The 20934-nt window shown below is 39.5% G+C and overlaps 1 protein-coding gene across 2 annotated transcripts in view; it reads left to right on the forward strand.

Moving 5' to 3' along the window:
* The window catches only part of LOC131682226 (uncharacterized), a 500520-nt gene that overhangs the window by 24598 nt on the left and 454988 nt on the right, over positions 1-20934 (forward strand). For both annotated transcript variants that reach the window (XM_058963559.1, XM_058963558.1), the window contains one exon: positions 7842-8410. The gene's annotated coding sequence lies outside the window, so the exon portion shown is untranslated. The remainder of the gene's footprint in view (positions 1-7841; positions 8411-20934) is intronic.

A 20934-nucleotide genomic window follows, 5' to 3' on the forward strand; every position in this document is an offset into this window, starting at 1 on the left:
GGAACTTGGTACCTTTGAATGAAATGTTCAGAAAGAATTGCTGAATAACATAGACGTAGTCAAAAAATGAAAAGAAGAGGGGGAGGGGCTTGTGTACTACCCAGTCCCTTTTTTGGATTGTTTTGTATAAGACATAGAATCATCACGTCCTTGTAAATGGCAACGAGTAAACTTTCTTAATATTTTGATAGACCCAAATATGAATCATACTACAATCTTTGTTGTGGGAAATGACATTTTCAATATTTAGGATTCACATCTAAAAATTTATGTATTGTTTTTGCTTGAGGCAAAAACTAACTCAAGTCTGGAAATCGCGCTGGGTTCTAACCTGAAGTATATTTCTGGTTCGTCAACATCACCTCTGTTTTGCGTGAACCTAACTCAATTTCATCAAAAAACACTTGCTTGAAGTAACTATCCTGGTTTTGTTCCCAGATTCTTAAACGAAAACGTCAATAGAAACAATTCCGAGACATCAAGGAATATAACGATACGCATTTTTTTTTAAATTCTAACTCTAACGGCTAAGAAATAACGTTCCAAAATATATAAACTTATAAATGGTACAACGTACCATTTTAAATTAGATAACAGCAGAGCCCTTAAATAATAGCATTCAAACACGTAAGATTAATTTTTAATTCAGCGGTGTAAACCTGTGTCGAAGATGTTATGCATATACTAAACTATCTAACAGGGGAACTAGAGAGTACACAAGCCACACCCCTTCTTCTTTTCATTTTCTGACTACGTCTATGTTATTCAGCAATTCATTCTGAACATTTCATTTAAAGGTACCAAGTCTCTGCGATGACTATATTCTCATTTATTTCGGTGTCGTGGTGTACTGACAGTGTTGGAAGAAATAATGAATTTCTGCATTTGGATTGAACCATAAATTTTAAAATCGTTATAACTATTTTTTAAAAACTCGTAGCTACTTACCGTCTTCGACAAAGTTGTTAACCAAGGTTTGAACTATAGTTTTATAAAGCTGGTTTTTCATATTGAGTGAAATAGCGATCTTTATTAACGTAAATGAAAAATAATTGATTTCTCCATATAAAATTCCATGCAAACTTTGAACGCAATGCGCAAACCCGGGAAGCAACCGACCGCTCCCATTTGGCATTTGGGACCACAAAAGGAACTCAAAAAGTGCCGTGCTGAAAAGTGTCATTTTCGAGCCATTCTAGTGTACACTGAGAAACAAAAATATGCATAGTTATCATATCTTCTATTCCCGTCTCTTTTCTTCAGCTCCAATGCATAAAATTTACAACAGAAGAAATGAGAGGCAGATAGAAAAGTATGCATAAATTGCGTTCACGTTTTGCCTTTCTCATATAAAGAAAGGCTATGCAATCACTGTAAAAATCGACTTTTTAACCGAGGCCCGGAGGGCCGAGTGTCATACACCATTCGATTCAGTTCGTCGAGATCGGCAAATGTCTGTGTGTGTGTATGTATGTGTGTGTGTGTATGTGTGTGTGTGTGTATGTGTGTGTGTGTGTCATTTAAACTCACACAATTTTCTCAGAGATGGCTGAACCGATTTTCGCAAACTTAGTTTCATCTGAAAGGTATAACACTCCCATAAGCTGCTATTGAATTTTTAGTTGATCTGACTTCCGGTTCCGGAGTTACGGGTTGAAGAGTGCGGCCACACAGCAAATTCCCTTATAAACTGGTACCACCATGATGTTCAAATGATGTAAAACATATTAAAATTGATGTAACATTACTCTAGTTTGCGGGTCTGGATCACTAATGATCAATCAAAGCAGCTTTGACCACATTGGCCACCTATGGCGGTTCATGACGCCCCCGGGGAACCCGCCAAGTTCCTAAGCTAATATCACACCCATTCCCCAACGAATTCTCTACCGATTTTTACAAACTTGATTTCAAATGAAAGATACAGTAATGCTACTGCTGCTGAATTTCATTCTGTTCTGACTCTTGCTTCCGGAGTTACAGGGGTGTTAGTAAGGATACACTGGAATTTCCCATATAAATCGGTATAATCGTAATACCTCAGAGGCTAAAAACTATTGAAATGGTCACCAAATTACTTCTAATCGCAGATTTAGATCACTGATTGCCAATCAAACATTCTTTGAATATATTGTCCACTATCGACGATTCCGGAAGTCCGGAATTCCGGGCATATTCCACAATTAAAGTCACATCGGTTCTTCGGTGATGACTGAACCGATTTTCTCAAACCAAGTCTCAAATGGAAGGCAAAATATGCAGTTGAGTATTACGTCGCCGCCCCTCCTACCCCCGCCTTGCCCTTACACCTCCCTCCTTCATCACTCCCCTCCCCTTGGACCACCCTCACGCCCGCATTTCCTTCATCCACCCCGTATACCGAAATAAGATGAAGGATTTCTGACGCATCCTCCACTCTCACTCTACTAACCCCCCATTCCCTTCACTTTCAAACCCATTCCACCAACATTTCAAAATATAATTACATGAAGATAACATTGAACTCATGCTGATTAAGCTAATTAAATACTATTCTTTTACCTTTCTCATATAGAAAGGTTATGCAATTGCTCCAAAAACCGACTTCCTAACCGAAGCCCGGAGGGCCGAGTCTCATATAACATTCGACTCAGTTCGCCGAGATCGCAAAATATCTGTGTGTATGTATGTGTGTTTGTATGTGCGTATGTATGTGTGCATGTATGTATGTATGTATGTATGTATGTATGTATGTATGTATGTATGTATGTATGTATGTGTGTGTATGTGTGGATTTGTTAACAAAATGTCCACATCGGTTTCTCGGAGATGGCTGAACCGATTTTTACAAACTAAGATTCAAATGAAAGGTATACTATTCCCATAGGTTGCTATTGAATTCCATTTTCAACCGACATCTTGTTCCGGATTACGAGTTGAAGAGTATGGTTACAAAACAAAATTTGTTGATTTGTCCACATCGGTTTCTCGGAATTTTCTGAACCGATTTTGACAAACTTGATTTTAAATGGAAGGTCCATCAGCTGCTGTTGAATTTTGTGTGGATCCGAGTTCTGGTTCCTGAATTACAGGGTGATACGTACGATCACGCAGCAAATCTTGATTCTAACGAATTCTGCGATGAATGTAAAAAGGTAAAATTTTTGCCTTTCTCAATAGAAAGGTATTGCAATTGCTCTGAAAACCGACTTTATATTATTATTGCATGTAGCAATAATAATAAAAACGTGAACGCATGACAACAAAAGAGAAATTAATGACTCCCAAAATGCAGTTGGGGATCGGACGGGTAGCCACTAATATTCGTTTATTTTTATATCTGGGAATATGTAAAAGATATAAACAAGCTAAGCTAGCGCATTAAGCTATATCCAATTAGAGTATTTTATAAGCAAACATTTGAATTTTTCTGGCACTAATCGTGACAATAATCGAGACAAATTAATCGATTAGTTCGAATATCTATCAGTAACTCATCGATTAAAAATTATTCGATTACCATAGCCGCTAACCGATTCATCGATTAATTGAATGGTAATCGAACATCACTAGTGGAAGCAATATTTTGAACCGTTCATCAATTGTTTTATCAATAGATTTTTTCGAGCTCAATTGGCTTTAAAGCTACTTAGCCCTGTAATACCTTGCTTTTTCTAGTGTTTATAGGCCTAAAAGAATATTTTTCTTTTAAACTGATGGGATCTAGAAGCACGTAAAAACTATGTTGATCAAAATTGGTGCTTCTCTAGCAGTGCTAGAAGTTCCTTAATTTTTACCTTACCTCAATACAATTCTCCCAGATTATTTACAATAGTTCAATTGCTTGGAACATGTTGCTTCGACTAAATTGTCTAAATTGAGAGAATTTAATAATTTTCAAAAATATTTCAAGACGACGATTATCCATAAAAATTTAATTTTCCAATGCTAACTATTTTTTCTTTTTTTGTATGGAAATATACATGGTAAAACCCACAACAATGTCCAAGATTCATTTGACTATACCACTATAACTCTCTTAACATTACACTATGAGAATCTACGCAAAACACGTAGCAATCTACCAATAATCTCAACTTATAAAAATATGCTTTGTGTAAGACCTAAACATGATAATGTCATTGAACGTAAATACATGTATTCAGCAATTTATACTACGGAACTTACAATAGTAACATTGTTCTTATACTGTTGCGTGTTGCTTTATTAATTAAGTTGGACAGAGTCGAGTTGCTACCGATTTTTTCACCCAATCAATAGTGGAGTACGCTTACAGATGGCCGAATATTGCAATCCTTAGAATCAAGCGATATTATATTGAATTGAAGCGTGTGCATCGTCTTGAGATTGGTGAATTTTTGATGATTGTGATCATTTCGGGAAGAAGCAAAAACCGACCTTGCACATTTTTTGCAATATAATAGTTGGGTTTACCTGAATAGTGTATTTGGAACTATTTTAGTACATGATATGAGTCATTTATTAGCTTCAATTTTTTCCTATGCCATATTTCTCCTTATTGGAGAAAAAATGGGTGAAAACAAATTTTTCTCCACTAAGGGTAGAATTGTATAAAACCATATTTGCGCGTTAAGAGCACAAAACCTGTAACTCAGTTATGGAATGTGTATTTCGACTTCATCTCATTAGAATCCGACACTAACGTAGTCTCAGTACTAAGTTAGTGCCGAATCCGTTTTGTTAAAGGGAATAACAATAATATTGCGAAACAAAATAAAAAGATCTGGAGCAGAACGAAAAAAAATGGCAAAAGTTTGGTGTCCCAGAAAAACCCTGAAGACGGAACGGGGCTTCACAGGTCAAACCAAAGATTGCTTCTATAGGGAAGATATCAATGAAAATGTTCATCTTATTTTTTTTCATGTCTTACATAAAATGCTTATTACATCGAAAAAGGTATCTATGCAACTTTTTAGCTCAATCGAACAGCACTAAGGGGGTATAGCGTTTGAATATTGATTTCAAAATAATAGGAAAAATCTAAAGGGGAAATGTTGGAAATCGAAACAAAAAATTGCGTCGAAATATGTCTTACAATAGCATGAAACGTCAATTATAAAAACAAATTTGATGCATGAAACCAGGTAAAACAAATTTAAAAAAATTGGTACCAAATAGTATGATTTCAAAATACATTGTAATGCCATATGATTTCAAAATGCATTAACCGTCGAGATTTTATTTCAAAGTTTAAAAAGTGACATTAGATGTTGACGGTTCATGCTATTTCTAGACATACATACATATTTCGACGATTTTTTTTTCGATTTTTCAACATTTCATGTTCTCCTCCCTTTGGATTTTTTCGAATATTATGAAATCAATATTCAAACGCTGCACCCCTTAATAATGTCCAATTGAGCTAAAAAAAATTCGATATAATAAGCATTTTATGTAAGACTTTCTCCAAAAATTTAAGATGACCATTTTCATTGATGTCTTCCCTATAGAATCACCCTAGTTATCCATACAAACTTTGGTTTTAAACTGCTCCAATTTTTTTCAAAAATTTCTTAGTCAGGGGACCCCAAACTTTCGCCATTTTTTTCATTCTGCTCCTCGATCTTGTGTTGAGTAGTGTAATACCGTAAATTGGGGGAACATTGATCATATTTTCACCAGTTTTTCGAATAACTTTCTTTAATTCAAGTAGATGTAACTGTTTGAATTTTTAAAACAAGTACTGGTTCTAATAGATTGAAAGTGTCCTAATTGTTGCATATTTTATTTAGTTTTACTATAAAAATAAAATCATCTTGTTGTAAGCTTTCATTCTTTGTTTTCGGGGTAACTTTGATCAGCAAAAGAAGTGTATCGAAATGAGCGATAACGCTCTAAATGTTGTGTAAATTGCATATCTACAGACAATTTCCTGGCCCAACAGTGTGACGTCTCGAACGAGAACAAAATTTCCTAGAAGAAAACAGCTGACCTTTATCGAACTTTTTCAGGAAAATAGTTAACAAAAATATCGCATATTGAAAATGAATTATTGGACAGAATTATTTACGGTTTCTAAAAAAGTAATCAGTTCAATTGAAGTTGATTGATTTTATTAATATACAAGGGATTGTTTGAACAGATTGAAACGATGCATGAGAGTTATAACATTTTCAATTTTAATTTGTGTTCATAAAAGGTACATCAAATAACGGAATAATCGTTGCTGAAAGATGCTGGACATGTTTAAAATATAGTTTGCCTGTTGTTTCAATGATTTTGTTAGAGGAAATCATCTTATCGTACGTTACTGAAAAAAGTCTCATTTGATCAAACTTACTCCGGTGATCAAAGATACCCCGTCTTACGGTACTTGTAATAAAAACGGTTTACACTGGCTCGGACAGAAGTAGAAACACACTGAGTGTTGGCACCGATGTCTGTGATGGTTGGATATTGTATGCACAAACGATATTTAACCCGCCATGTTACACGCGACATATAGGCCCACGTTATTAATCCCGTTAATATACAAACGCTTGAGTCTTGCGCGATAATACACCCGTGGCCACAAAGTCGAACATGCAATTGCGATGATCCATACAAAGCTACGTTCGCGGTCTGGCAAGCATAAGAATGTCCTAGTGAATTAGCTCATATACAGCTACAGTTTATAAATGTTGTTTCGCGGGCGATTATACAAATGCATGTTCTTACATGATCATAAATCGATTATATCCGAAAGCCTCTACCCTTCAACTGGCCTAATAAAAAAAAGAAGAAATACAATGACGTTCATGTGCACTATGCAACACGTTCGCTGGAGACATTACCGGGAACTCTAGTGATATGGGGCAATTCACTATCTTGTAGCATCCGTTCACTGAAAATTAAATATCAAATTCGCGATTCGTCTGATAATTTAAGAATACACGCTTAGAAGCGGATGTAGGATTATAAAATCTAAGCTACATACACGAAGTTACATACACACTAGCCTGTACGGTAGAACATGTTAACGTACAAACGATCGATCCTTTCGCGATGCTACACAAAGGCAAAAAGGAAATCGTGTTCATCCACGCACAACTACGCCCGATTCTGCAACCACAAAAACGCAAACGCAATAACACTTATAATCTGATCGGCGCGGTCTTAAACATTAACAAATAAACGCTTGTTCCTACGTGATCGTGAAGTCGCCAAAGCCGAATCACGGCCCGCTGAAATGGGTCGTAAGGAGTGTTTTAGTGGGTGACATTTCCCATCTCGTCTGAAATTATAGCGACAGGAAACCCTTCCGAGAACTGCATGTCTTGGAAACTAAACATCAGTATCCAAAAAAAATCATAACATTATTTTGTTTGAAATTGGTTATTTTCTAGGCTACGCCATATATATCTCTAAGGATAAAATTGGTTCAAACTGTATGTATGTATAATTGGTACAAAACCGAACTATAATTGGTCAAAGTATTTGCGTTTCGACTTAATCTTCTCAGAATTTGACATTTTGTCGAGTGTCAGATACTAATACTCTTGACCGGTTGAACATTTAATTTTTGCCATCAAACTTGATGATTCGAGCAGCAGTGTTCAATTCAATCTTCCGTTCTATTTTTTGTACGTAGTTAGATGTGCTTGAAAACTTCATCTGGGTGATATCAGTGTAAAGAGTATAATTCAACATAAAAAACACTTTCAATAATGCACGAGCACTCACTCACTCATCGCGGAGCTTCGCATACGCCGTGTACCCTAAAAGACTATTTATATTGCCATATTTATTGCATCATATTTATTCCGCAGAAATCAATTTGTGTAGCAGCAATAAATTTGATTTCTCATATTCTCCATTTCCCGTTTGCTCTTATTTTCCAGTGTAAACATCATTAGCCCCTGTACGGATTGGTGGCTGTGAGCTGATCCGGCTGAACTCTGTGCTACCATCAGTAGCCGTCAGGCGTGGAAGCGTGGATCAAAATTTGATATTGACTGCACAAGGCTAGGCGCTGCTGGTACTGGTAGCCTAGAAACGGGACCGGGACGGAAGGTGTGAATCAGGACTAGGGCATAAAAATTGCGCGTTCCGCGTATAAACCTGGATGGTAGAAAAAAGGGAAAAGTACCGATATAACTGAATAGCGCAATAAATTTCATGGTGATAAATAGCCTGTAGTGTGATAAAACCTGGAATAGGCTGCAGAGGTACAGTTGAAAGCAGAGGTCGTGAAAAAAGCGAAAATCTAGAAAAAAGTTGGCAACCGTCAGAGCCAGAAGGAGTGAGCGTGAAAAAATTTTCCGCTATAATCTCGATAATCTTGATGATTTATAACTGCCAGGTGGTGAATCCATAAAAAGGAAAACAGTGGACTTTGCCACCGGTTGGAAAAGGATTCTTCGCTCGATCCAAAGCAGATGGCCGGCCGGTACGAACAGCACTGAACCAGGTAAGTGGAAGGAAGAGAAAATTAATTAAAATTCCGCATTCTGCTGTTGAATGCTTAGAAGAGGCTTTTTAACTGTGTCAATCTGTGCCCATTTGTCTAAGGACATCATTGTAGGCTTTTTACAGCCCAACGATCTGTGTTCGTACTTGACCTGGTCTCGATGGTGACTGCTTTTGAAGGGAGAAATGACGTAGCACATACAAGACCGAGACTTGATAAGGCAGGCTTTAGCTGAGCTTATCAGATTAGCGGGAGACGAGCTAACACGAAGCTGTCATGTAAAGCTGAAACTTTTTTGTTTTTTTTTTACACATAGCCAGCGATAACTTGAGTTTGACACACTGCCAAATTTGTGGACGGGTTGTTTAGAGGCACTTTCCACTTGTTTTTTTTGTTTTTGTTGGGTTAAATTTCAGGTATCGTTGGGATCTTGAATCTCAGAACAAATCCATACTTTTCAAAAATAAATGCTATATGCAAAAATGTATTTTCTGAGTTTTTTTTTGCTGTCCTGAAACTGTTTATTGAAATTAACTTTAACTTTGGCCGAAGAAACATTACAGCTGAACTAAACAGTATCATTACGACGAAATGTTGCATGCTGTTCTGCTTAATAAAACTTCCAGCTTCACTTAACTTATAGAATGTTGAATGAACTGCACTGCACGCTTCATGGTCACTTTTAGTAGCTGTTTAATCTCGTGAATTATAGTTTTAATGCGAGTTTGTTTAAAATAATCACAATGGCTTTCACCCGTAAGGTTTCTTTCTTTTCCTTCATTCCATCAAACCCATTTGTACAGTGGACAAGCAGCAAAGCGGTAGGTCCCATTCGACACAGTTCGTCGAGATCGGAAAAGTCTGTATGTGTATGTGTCTGTGTGTATGCTTTTTAGAGAGCATTAAAAAACTTCCAAGAAAGCCCTAAGACGGGAAAAATGTACAATAATCAAAGAAGAACGGGTTTGGGCTGCCATCGCCTGACCCGATAAAAAACCACTGCTCTTGCCCAGAACCTGATTCCTCCCTGGTACTACCTTACGGCATTATTTCGGGGAGGGGTTTTTATGTGTATAGCACCCACTCTTATTCAACTACTTAGTAGTTCGTTCCTTCAGTAGGGTTACAGTACCACTCCTCAACACACCACCAGTTCTCCACCATCCACACAGATTGGCAATTTCTGCATGGCAGTCGGAAAGCTGGCTATGAATGGAGACTTTGTGCTCTTTCCCTACGAAGACAATCTGGGCGGCAACTTCAGATTGTCTAATTTACCGATCCCTTCAGCTCCCTTGTGCCATTCAGCATAACGACTCGGCTCGCTTGTTCCATTCAGCACCGCAACTCCCTTCTCGTACTATTCGACACAACTTCTTCGTTGAACTCCCGACTTGTTCGCGAGCTACTCGGTCTAGTCCCCGACGGTGGACCTAGCCTACTCCGACAGAGAATTTCCCGGCGAGAGAAGTTGTCCCGAAACCGAGCGGTAGATTTCTCCCGATACCGATGTTCGTTTCCGTGAGCCATTTAGCTCCTCGCTTCGTCTCGATCTACTCGATCAAGTCCTCGGCTGTGGACCTAGCCTCCTCACTTACCGGACCAACTGATCCCCGGCAGTGTACCTAATCTTCACCGTCCGAGTGTTCCCCAGCGGCGAAATTTCTCTCGATACCCGATTTGTGACTTCACAGCGACTTTCTAGCCAATGGCGCTGCTTTGTTGGTCCCTTAGCCATTTCCTCTGCAGCTCGTAGAATATACTCATAATCACTCTGTTGATAGCGTCCCAGGTATGCTCGTCGTGGCATCTTTTCGACGATATTGTCAACTGTCACACCAGGCATACCCTTACGAATTTCTCCGAAACAAGGGCATTCGACGACCACGTGTTACGGTGTCTCTTACACGTTCGCACACTCCGGGCAAAGGGGTGACGAAGCATGTCCGAACCGATGCAAGTACTTCCGGATGCATCCGTGCCCGGACAAAAACTGCGTCAAATTGAAGTTCATTTCTCCATGACACTTTTGGGATGAGTTGATCCACCTTCCTTTCTCCGCGTTGCTCCACTCCTCCTGCCACTTAACCAACGAGTGGGCTCGGACCAGTCTCCTTGCTTTACGTGCCTTTCTCAGCTGGTAACATTCCACGTCCTAAGCCAGAGTGATGCAGATGGGGATCATCCCGGCGACTCGTACGGCCATCAGCTGGACTGTCCTGTGCAGCTTTTCACGGTTTTGCTTGGTTTTCAGCAGAGCATACCAGGCAGGAACCCAATATCGGAGTTTCGATGACGAAATAGTAGATAGCAGACGTCTCGTGCTGCTTCTAGAGCCTCCGATGTTTGGCACGATTCTCGCTATTGCGTTTGTTGCCTTCGCCGACTTTTCGCAGGCGTAGTCGACGTGGTTGCTGAAGCTCAACCAGTCGTCGATTATCACTCCCAATTGCTTCAGTGCACGCTTCGATGCAACCACGTGCCCTCCAACGTCGATCTGCACCCACTGAACCGCTTTGCAGTTGCTGACCAACAACACCTCCGTCTTGTGGTGTGCTGTACAACTTGGCCCAGTTCATCCAGTTATCGATCGCGTCTATTGTATCCGCCACCGACACTTCCACTTCTTCAAGTGTCTCACCCATCATCGTTAGTGACATATCATCCGCGAAACCCACGGTTTTCACTTTCCTGAGCAGCCGCAGCGTTAAAACCCCATCGTACATTCTGTTCCAAAGAGTTGGAGCCCCGGGAAAAGCGTAGCGTAGCTGTTACTCGCATTAACTTCTGCCCTTCGTTCGTTTTGTATGGCAGTACTCTGCTCTGGGAGTAGCTCTTCAGAATCTGGAATAGATTGTCGGGAACTCTCATTCTGTGCAGCGCTGCAGCGATGGCTTCCCAACTGGCGCTGTTGAATGCGTTCTTCACATCTATCGTGACCACAGCGCAGTATCGATCTTCTCTTTGCTTCTGTTTAGATGCCTTCTCAGCACTCTCAAGCACTGTCCGAATTGCATCCACTGTCGATGCTGTTTTACGGAATCCGAACTCCGCTCACCTTCCATGAATTACGTCAACCTGTAAAGGATGATCCTTTCCAGTAGTTTCCGAGTGTATCCAGCAGATATATGAGCCTATACGAGGCCGGATCACCAGGTAGCTTTTCTGGCTTCGGCAACAACACCAGCTTCTGAATATTCCACATTCCGGGGAAGTTGCCTTCATTTAGAAACTTCTGCAGCACCATCCTGAACATGTCTGGAAATGCCAGAATCGCTTCCAGCACCACGTTCGTTATTCCAGCCGGACCAGGTGCCTTCTTTGAATTCAGGCGCATCGACGCTTCTACGATCTCGTCATTACTTGCCGATCATCCGTATTTACTCTTTCTTCTTCGCCGTACGGTGTTGTTGGCCAGATAGTTGGTGTGCTTCGGGAAAAGACCCTAGACGATTATCTTCAGCTTACTCAGGCACATTTCGGCTGGCGTCGTCGAACCCTTCATTTTCGCTATCACGACTCGGTACGCATTGCCTCAAGGATTGGCGTCTACCTCTCGGCACAACTCGTTGTGGCAATCTGACTTGCTATATCTGATTTTCCGTCTTAAAGCGGTCCTAGCTTACCGAAACGCGGGCTTGCCCTCTTCTCTATCTGGCTCGATACGGTAGCGAATAGCCTGGTGGTCACTATGCGTATACGTTCCGCATACTGTCCCATCCATGTTCGCGGTCAATGAAGGACTACGGAATGTGACGTCCATGATAGACTTCCTCCTGTCGCTAGAGCTTTCTGCAGGATACACCCTCTTGTGTTGGTTACTGTACTGCCCCACTCCACAGCCCAGGCGTTGAAGTCTCCACCAATGGCTACCGGCTTCCGACCGATCAAGGACAAAACCCAAAATGCTCCGTGCGCGACTGGCATATTTTAGACCCTCCAGTCATTAAGTCCTCGGCATGGAACTACACCTTGACTTAGGTTCTCCTACTTTCAGTCGCCTCCTACGACATGGGAGCAGGACCACAGTGGTTCAATTCTTGGTCGGATACCGGCCTCTGGGCAGGTTCATCTGCACACATCGAAATTTGATAATCGAAACTCAACAAAACTTCACCGTACTACCATCAGCCGAGAGTCTCAGCAAACCCCCAGCCAAAAAAAAATTCGGCAAAATTAAGTGGATCATCGGTGAAAAAACTTCGGTGTGTAGAGTGAACGTTCCGCTGCGTAATGCAGCATACTGGGGAGTTCGCCCAACTCTTCCCAGGCTCCGTTCGCCATTGAGAATGTTTTAAACCCCCTCAACAATTTTACCCATAGCACGGGTCGCATGACACTATGGAATTGGGGTTCCATGTTTGGTGGATTTTTACCACTGGAACAGGTAGTCTGTAGTGTAATTCTTAGCCGGTTGAAACAACCACTACCGACACTACACGGCTTATATAGGCTGTTCGGAGAAAGAAGCTGACATTAAAGGACAACTTCCATAGATGGCCGAATAGCCGAACCACTAATGACTACCGGCATCCGACCGATCAACTGCTCGCTTAACTGCACCAGCATTAGGCTGAATTGCTCTACTGTCCATCTTTGAGGAGCGCAACAGCCACATAAGAAAACGTCGTTGATTTTGGCGATCACGAAGCCCTCGTACGAGCGTTCTACCACTTCTTGAATGAGGTATCTGCCCATAACTTGTATCACAGCCATTTCCGATCTAACCGCCACTTAGTTACCGTTATCAGGGGGGACTTGAAACGGCTCGGCGATCAAAGCGACATCGACACTTTTTATGTATGGCTTTCGACGGCCCTGGGAAATACATAATACGTACTAAAACAATGTCGTACGTAACTAGATATAAATATAGCTTGAACATATTTTCTGAAAGGCAATCGAACTAAAATTTTCGGCTTTAAGGTATGTAGGTGACAGCCGTTCCGCCGAGGTGAATAAACATATCTAAATTGATGTTCTAAATAATTGTTTTAGCTGAGACAAATACAAGCACCGAGACTTAATTTTGTCTACCTTCTGTTATGCCTGTCTGTTATGGTTATTTTCAGCATTTTGAAAATAACTGTTGTACGACGTCATATCACATTTAGGAAAATTTCATATTGGAGCACCTAAAACCACCTAAAATTATTGCAATTAAAACTAAAGATGCGAAGTAAAAAAATAGTTTAGTCTAATTGCGTATTGTTACTGAGTACGCTTTTCACATTATAAATTATTTCTGTCATCGTAAATAACGAACCACTTTATAAAAGGATCTTTATTATACTCATCTATTCACATTTTGGCAACAATTATATTTCCAGCTGGATTACTCTACTTAAAGAGAAATTGGAAAACAAATTCATCTGTCCTTATGTCTCACTCGTTCAGCGATGGCTCCGGTCACCGTTGGTTGCGGCAATAAATTGCAGATGTTTCCGGTAAATACTTTATAGGTATCATTTCCATCTGACGGGCGACTCGTCTCGAATAAGGTCAAGTGTCGAGCGCAATCCAAACCAACAGAATAAGTAGAGCGATTGTGTCATCTGGTTGCCCATCCAACACAGATGTATATCCATAACTGTATGGATTTATTTCCTGCTCCATTTAAGTGGACTAAAGGAAAAATAGAGGACAACTACAAGCGGATCAGTTATAATTTGCCAATTAATTCGGAACTGATATGGATTGATGTCATTCGAACGAATTGGCAAGGATCCTGGGTCATTTTTTGGACCTTTATTCCATTTTTGTTTTACAGTCTAAGCAATATGAAAACTGGTCCTGGTGGTGTTTGATGACATAGTGTCGGCGAGGCGAGGATATTATAGAAGCAAGTTTCAAGTGTAAGCCTAATCTTAATCGACTCCTTCTGAAATGTGTGTATTCCATTAATCTGCGGATAGCAGCTCGTTATGTGCCACCTACTAAATTATTGACACCAAACATTCTTACCACAATATGTACATTCTTCCCCCGATTGGTAAGACACTAAACAAATGCTGTATTATTAATTATTATACCATAGTTGTCACCTTTCAACAGAAATAAAAGGCAAACATTTTCACACCTAACTCCTGACGAACAATGCTCCCTCATCACCTGTAATAAAGTGAAAGCTGCCTGTTATTTCACTTTGCCAACTGCGGTTTGTCACGCAAACGGAATTTAAATCAGTTAGCGCAGTACATGGGTCCGCCAAACCTTCGACTTCAGTTTGTACATTTCCGTCAACCGACCACACCACCGCACCGCGCGCCGTCACGACTACCACTAGCGGTAGGTAATGTGCTCGGTCCGGATAGGCAGGCGCAGAAAAGCGTCGGAAGTTCTTCATTTTACTCCTTCCACCAGCAGCCGCTCGGGATAGATCCTGCTATATGAGACGGGTTTGTGCACTTCTCAGCCCCGTCGGTCGCTAGATCTGTGGGGCTGTACTACCCGTTCCATTGTGGGATTCATCGTGAAGTGAAATAAAAAAAATGAAACAGTGATTCATCCAACCGACACGCCAACACAATTCGCTCGGGTAATCTGAGGAGATTTGTGCGCTTAAATTGAGAAGAAATCCTTGCCTATAGCGCATCGGGGGGCGCATCCTCCCACTGGCCCATCCGGGCCGGGAAGGAACGCGAAATGACTTGCTTTTTCCTCTATTTATTTGCTGCAACGACGAAGAAAAAGATCCAGAGTGATTGCAATGAAGTGCAATTCGCTGTCCTTCCACGCTTGTTGTTGTAGTGTATATTGCAACTCATTGCTTCCATTGCCAGCAGCGTGAAGTGAGTTTCCGTGGGGGTCGGTTGATGTGAGACTTTTTGTGCCCAAGTTGAAAATAAATCGACAGAGTGGGTCTCACGAGTTTTCATAAATTATGTCTATCTTCAATTCGCAGTATAACTAAAAGGTATTTCGAAAGTAATTTTTTAGTTAATTACATTGTATTACAGGCAATTTAATATTTGCAAAGAATTTCAGACAAATGTGCACACCGACTACGTTTTACAAATCTCACTCGGTCGGTTCAATTATTGTCATTGTTTCGGGAACGGTTAGTGAAATTTCGGTAACAATGTGTTCATTATTTTCTTTTAGCTCAATAGTTGTTTAAAAATTGACGGCGTAAGTGAGAGACGCTACGTTTACTAAAAAAAAACTGACAAATTTCAATAAATTCATGGTTGCAACGAGAGTAGGACTTGTTGCCCTATCTTGCGGAAGTCAAAGGTCTTCCAGGTTTTGTGCGAGTATATTTGGGAACATCCTATTCTCAAACTTGTCTTGGTATTCCTCGCCACATATGTTGGCAATTAGATTGCCATTCACGTGCAAACTGCAGTATACAATCATTTTTTGCCTTTCTCCTATAGAAAGGTTATGCAATCACCCTGAACATCGTCAACCTAATTCCGGCCCGAGGGGCCGTCTGTCATATACCATTCGACTCAGTTCGTCGAATTCGTCAAATGTCTGTGTATGTCGGTATGTATGTGTGTGTGTGTGTATGTATGTGACCAAAAATAAACATATCGGTTACTCAGTGGTGTTGTGAAAGCGCTAGGTATTGGACGTGTTTTGTCGGTGGGAAAACAGACCGCGTGTTTTATAGTTGTTGATAGGTGTTTCCAGTGGAAAAAGTGCTCGATAATTGCATTTTGTTAATTGAGTGTTGTGTGGAATAATAACAAGTCCTGAGAGGCTGTGATAAATGGCAGAAAATTGTGACAAAACTCACTTATCGGTTGGTCTTTCGATGACGCGTTGAAAAAAGTGTGAACCTGTGTGTGGATATATAGAGGCATACATAGCTATCGTTTTAGGGTTGCAGTGTGAGTGAGATCCCAAGGTGTTTTTTCTACCTACAAGTTGTTCATGTGAGCAACGAAAGCATACGGTGAAACTGATAAGGACTGGATTATTTACCCGGGTGAGCGCGTTCTAATACAGTAAATATTTTATTTTCTCTAGATCGTCATTGAAATATCAGGCATTCCATTATAGAGTACCCAGTATTAAATTATTGAATTCCTCAAAATTTCAAGAGATATGCATTGTTGCCTGATGTGTCGTGCGAATTGTACTTTATGTCGAGTTCGTCAGCGTGCACAGCCTAATACCAATCCAGCTGGATAAGTTTATTGCCCGGTCCTAAACGGGGAGCTGGGCTTAAGTAGTGGTGGCGTGTTTGTCTGTTTGCTTTTATTTTCAGTTGCGTGTGTTGAGCATGCTGGATCTGTCTGCTCATGAGTGCCCGAGAGTGCAAAGGGAAGATCTGGGTTTCTGGCAAAGTGGACAAGACCGTGTTGGAGGGTGTACGATATATGCTTGTATAAGTTTGTCATTATACATTGAGGAACTCAAATAAGCAGAGTTGTGTTGTATTATTTTGCCGTCATTTCTGCTATGATTTTTTTTGCGTTTCTAGCGTATGCTTCGTGGGAGAGATCAGTGGGTAGATGGATCGAGAATGTGTGCTGCAAGAGATTTGCTGGTAGGAAGAGGGGCGGATAGAGAAGGGTGTTTCCGCTGTCCAAATGGAGGGCAGTATAGTAGCATGTGCTATGTTCTCTTTGATTTGCTTTTACAAATTTTCAATCATGAAAATGGGGCCTGTGTTTCGGAACTCAGGGCTTGTCAAATGAAAGCATTTAACACATATGATGTGCGCTACGATACAGGGGACTGGCAGGCATAAGGGCCTCTTACACGAGGTGCCAGTAATGTCATTACTGAGCAGTAATGTGTGGTTAAGTGCTATATTATACATTGTATTTAATAATATCCATTTTGTCAATCTTTATTTTATTTCATTAATTACATTTTGCATTTTATTTTATTACACAATGTATAATTACATTCATTTTATAGTTAGATTTCAGCAATACTATCATGTTACATACAATACTGCCATATGTTATTTAATTGCTTGGCTGTAAGGACTCTTATCAGGCCAGAACAAAATGTTAATTATATTGGTCATGTTTATTTTATTTATGATATTAACTATTATATTTAATGCTGTACATTTCCTTCGTTTGACTTTGCTTATAATATTTATAACACTATTTGTTATAAATTTTTAGCAATCCCAATATTCACAGTTAGACGCATGAAGTAATTTCATTATATATGATTTTATTATATTTTTACATAAATATATCATTTATACTATTTTATTATACAACAGATAAAAACGGCGGCTGATACACTATTATATGCATTATTTTCATCCCAAATATCGTATTATATTACACTAATCACATAGTTCTTCAAGATTATGTAGTTGCTGTTAACGTTCTTATGTGACAAGCGGAAATAAGATTGACGCATCCTTCTCACCATCAGGCAGTGCCTTAACTATTACTGAAAATAGCGTTGTACAAGGGTTTGGATCTTGTCATTGGAAGGAGATTCTCTGCCTCTTCGGATTGCGCATGGGTGAGTCTGTTTATGGATCCGCACCTTCTTGGCCTATCATACGACGATAATGTGGAGGTCATTTGATAATGCAATGCTGTCTTTGCTGGTGGAAGCATCTGCAGCCACCGGAGTGTTCCATGCACTGATGGTGGGTCCGATATCATCATCATCACCTATGCATTGTTTCGCAGATTTCGTTCTTTTATGTTTATGGCCATATTCGTAATAATTACTTTACTTTTTACCATATATTTATTAAATTCGTGTATTTATAATTCTGGAATACTTTTCCCATTATTCATATCCATTATTCTCACCTTACTTATTATAGCAATTATTTATAATGATTCAAATATTGGTTATATAATAGATCACATTTATTACATTTATTGTGGTGTTCTCCACTTTAATTGATACATTTTGGTATATGAAATTCACAAAATTTTACTATATTAATTGTGTCATTATCTTCGTTGCAACCAACATGTCCACTTTATGTTTTGTAATCATTATAATAATTATATTTATTCAATTGTTTTTTTCATTATTTTAATTACATTGTATTTATTAAAGGTTTTGTAAATTTCTCTTTTTTAACTAGGTATGTACGTAATATTCTTCATTTTATTGTTATTGAGTTATACGTTTACTATATGTACTATATTACATCATATATACTAAATTTAATGCACTAAATACACTATATATCATTGAATACTGGGAGGGTCTGGGAGCATCAGGGTATCATATGAATTGAAGACTGGACGAAGGAACGTGGATAGCCAGCCTAATTCACTTGAAGAAAACTTGTTTTCTTCAGAAGGTCTGATATGAGTGTGACGCACCCTTCTCAAAACAAACCATCAGGTGGGTAAGGCAGGTATAGCGAAATTTTTTATCCTTTGACTGGAGTATTATTGTTGGAAGGAATTCTTACTTTCCTGCGGGTGTTTCTGCTTACGGACCCGCTCAACCTTTTTGATTTCCCTTCATTAACAGCAATAATGTGAAGGTTTCACGATAAATTATTTTGGGGCTACCGTAAGTCTACCCGCATACACTGGAAAAACCTTGAGCTGATGGTGGCTTCATATCACATCAAAAATAAACACATCGGTTACTCGGAGATGGCTGAACCGATTTCAAACTTAGTCTCAAATGAAAGGTACAACGTGCCCATAGGCTGCTGTTGAATTTCATTAAATTAAACTCCGATTCCGGAGTTACGGGTTTAAGAGTGCGGACACACAGCAAATTCACAATTTTGCCTTTCTCCTATAGAAAGGTTATGCAATCACTCTGAACATCGTCAACCTAATCCCGGAGGGCCAATATTTTTTTGACTTTGACTTTTCTGTATTTTAACAGGGTCATAGTTAGGGGGATACTGTGAGGGGCACCCCCCACTTCACTCATCACCCTTCCCTAAACCGCCCTTCCCTCAGCAAGCACCCCACCACGCGAATAAAATTTTCTAATTCCTCTAGAATCAACTTTCCTAGTGGGTCTGAAAAACCAGTGAAAAATTTGGTTTGAAATGATTTTGAGTTGAGAGACTAATTTAAAATTTCTTAACAGGTTGAAAATTTTTGGCGGGGTCCAAACTCCCGAACCCTCCTCCTGGATCCGCCGCTGGTTTCAAGTGTTTCAGCGTCGACACATAGCAACTCAAGTTCGTAGCTGTCGATTCATTGTAGGGGAACTGGGGGTAAGACGGACATGTTAAGGTTATACTCAAATAAAACATAGTAAAAGCATATTTTTGTCAACATGAAATACTCTATGTTGTAGCTCCATATGTTGGCTTTCGAGTGCCCAGAAGGATTATGTTACAAAAATCATCAAGTATCTTTTTTGAAAGAAATAGAAAACAAAGAAATATTTGCACTTTTTCCAGACTGCGGGTGAAACGGACATATGGTGGGGGTAAGACGCACATGTCGCCGAAAGGATGATCACAATACAAAATATTAAAATTTACTGTTTCTAATGAATGTTTTGGATAGTTTGTGGTTCTTCTTAATGTATATGTTCAATTCGAGGTAAAAAATAACGTTTTAGGGTTCAATTTAAAGTTGAAGCAAATGATGTATTTTCTAATATCATTTTTTCCGTTGTCATAAAGAGAGCTATACAATCAGTTCCAATTATCAGTCAAATCATTTATACAAAACTGGAAGGTTACGTATTAAATACGCAATTGGTAACATCAGTTCCTCGATTACACATAGCCAGAATATGGGACCTGCACAAAGTCTTCTACCTTTTCCAGGTCCTAGGAATTCCGTATTCAGCCCGGGTCACATTAACATACATCTTGCGGTCTACTACATGTGAGACTTCAGCTAACTGGATGGTTCTCCACGTTTGACTGCTAGAATTTCGTTTCTACACGCGAGACATTCATATAAGGATGAATCAACAGAATTAATCAAAACTGGTCGTCTTGCCCCACCAGTACACATATTTTTAAAACGCTTGCACTTATTTACTCGTATAAGAACTTACCCGTTATTTTCCACGAAGATGACAATTAAGAGTTACATTATCGAAATAAAAGAAAAAAAATCGCGAAAAAATTGATTTTTTCCTCGATAAACCTTAAAATTAGAGACGTAAAAATTACATCCGCACGAAGATGCACTACTGATTATCAATGTTTACTTAAATTTTTCGCTTTTAACAATATTCAAGGCCTACTGAGTGCTTCATAATTCAAGGATATCCATAGAGAGAGAGTACTCATATAATGCAATTGAACTTTATATGTTATATGCCTAAAATAACCATGTGTCCGTCTTAACCGCAGTTCCCCTACGTATGTGTAAATCGCATTGAATATCTAATAGACAGTTCCACCATTATATTAAACATAATCAGCCATGGAATAGTAGTTTGGATAAATGAGAAAGGCACAATTGCACCACTAGGTGGATTAAAACGGGTTTTTTTTTTCAGAATCCAGACTCTAGGATCTTCTCCTACTGTGCATCACACCGAACCTGACAGTTTGGTTTGTTTCCCTAAGCAATTAGCCACAAATGAATCTTGTCTGAAAAGACTGATTTTCTGGCAACAAACTTTAAACAGTTTGC

This window comes from Topomyia yanbarensis, chromosome 2 (assembly GCF_030247195.1).
Source record: "Topomyia yanbarensis strain Yona2022 chromosome 2, ASM3024719v1, whole genome shotgun sequence".
NCBI classification, from domain to species: domain Eukaryota; kingdom Metazoa; phylum Arthropoda; class Insecta; order Diptera; family Culicidae; genus Topomyia; species Topomyia yanbarensis.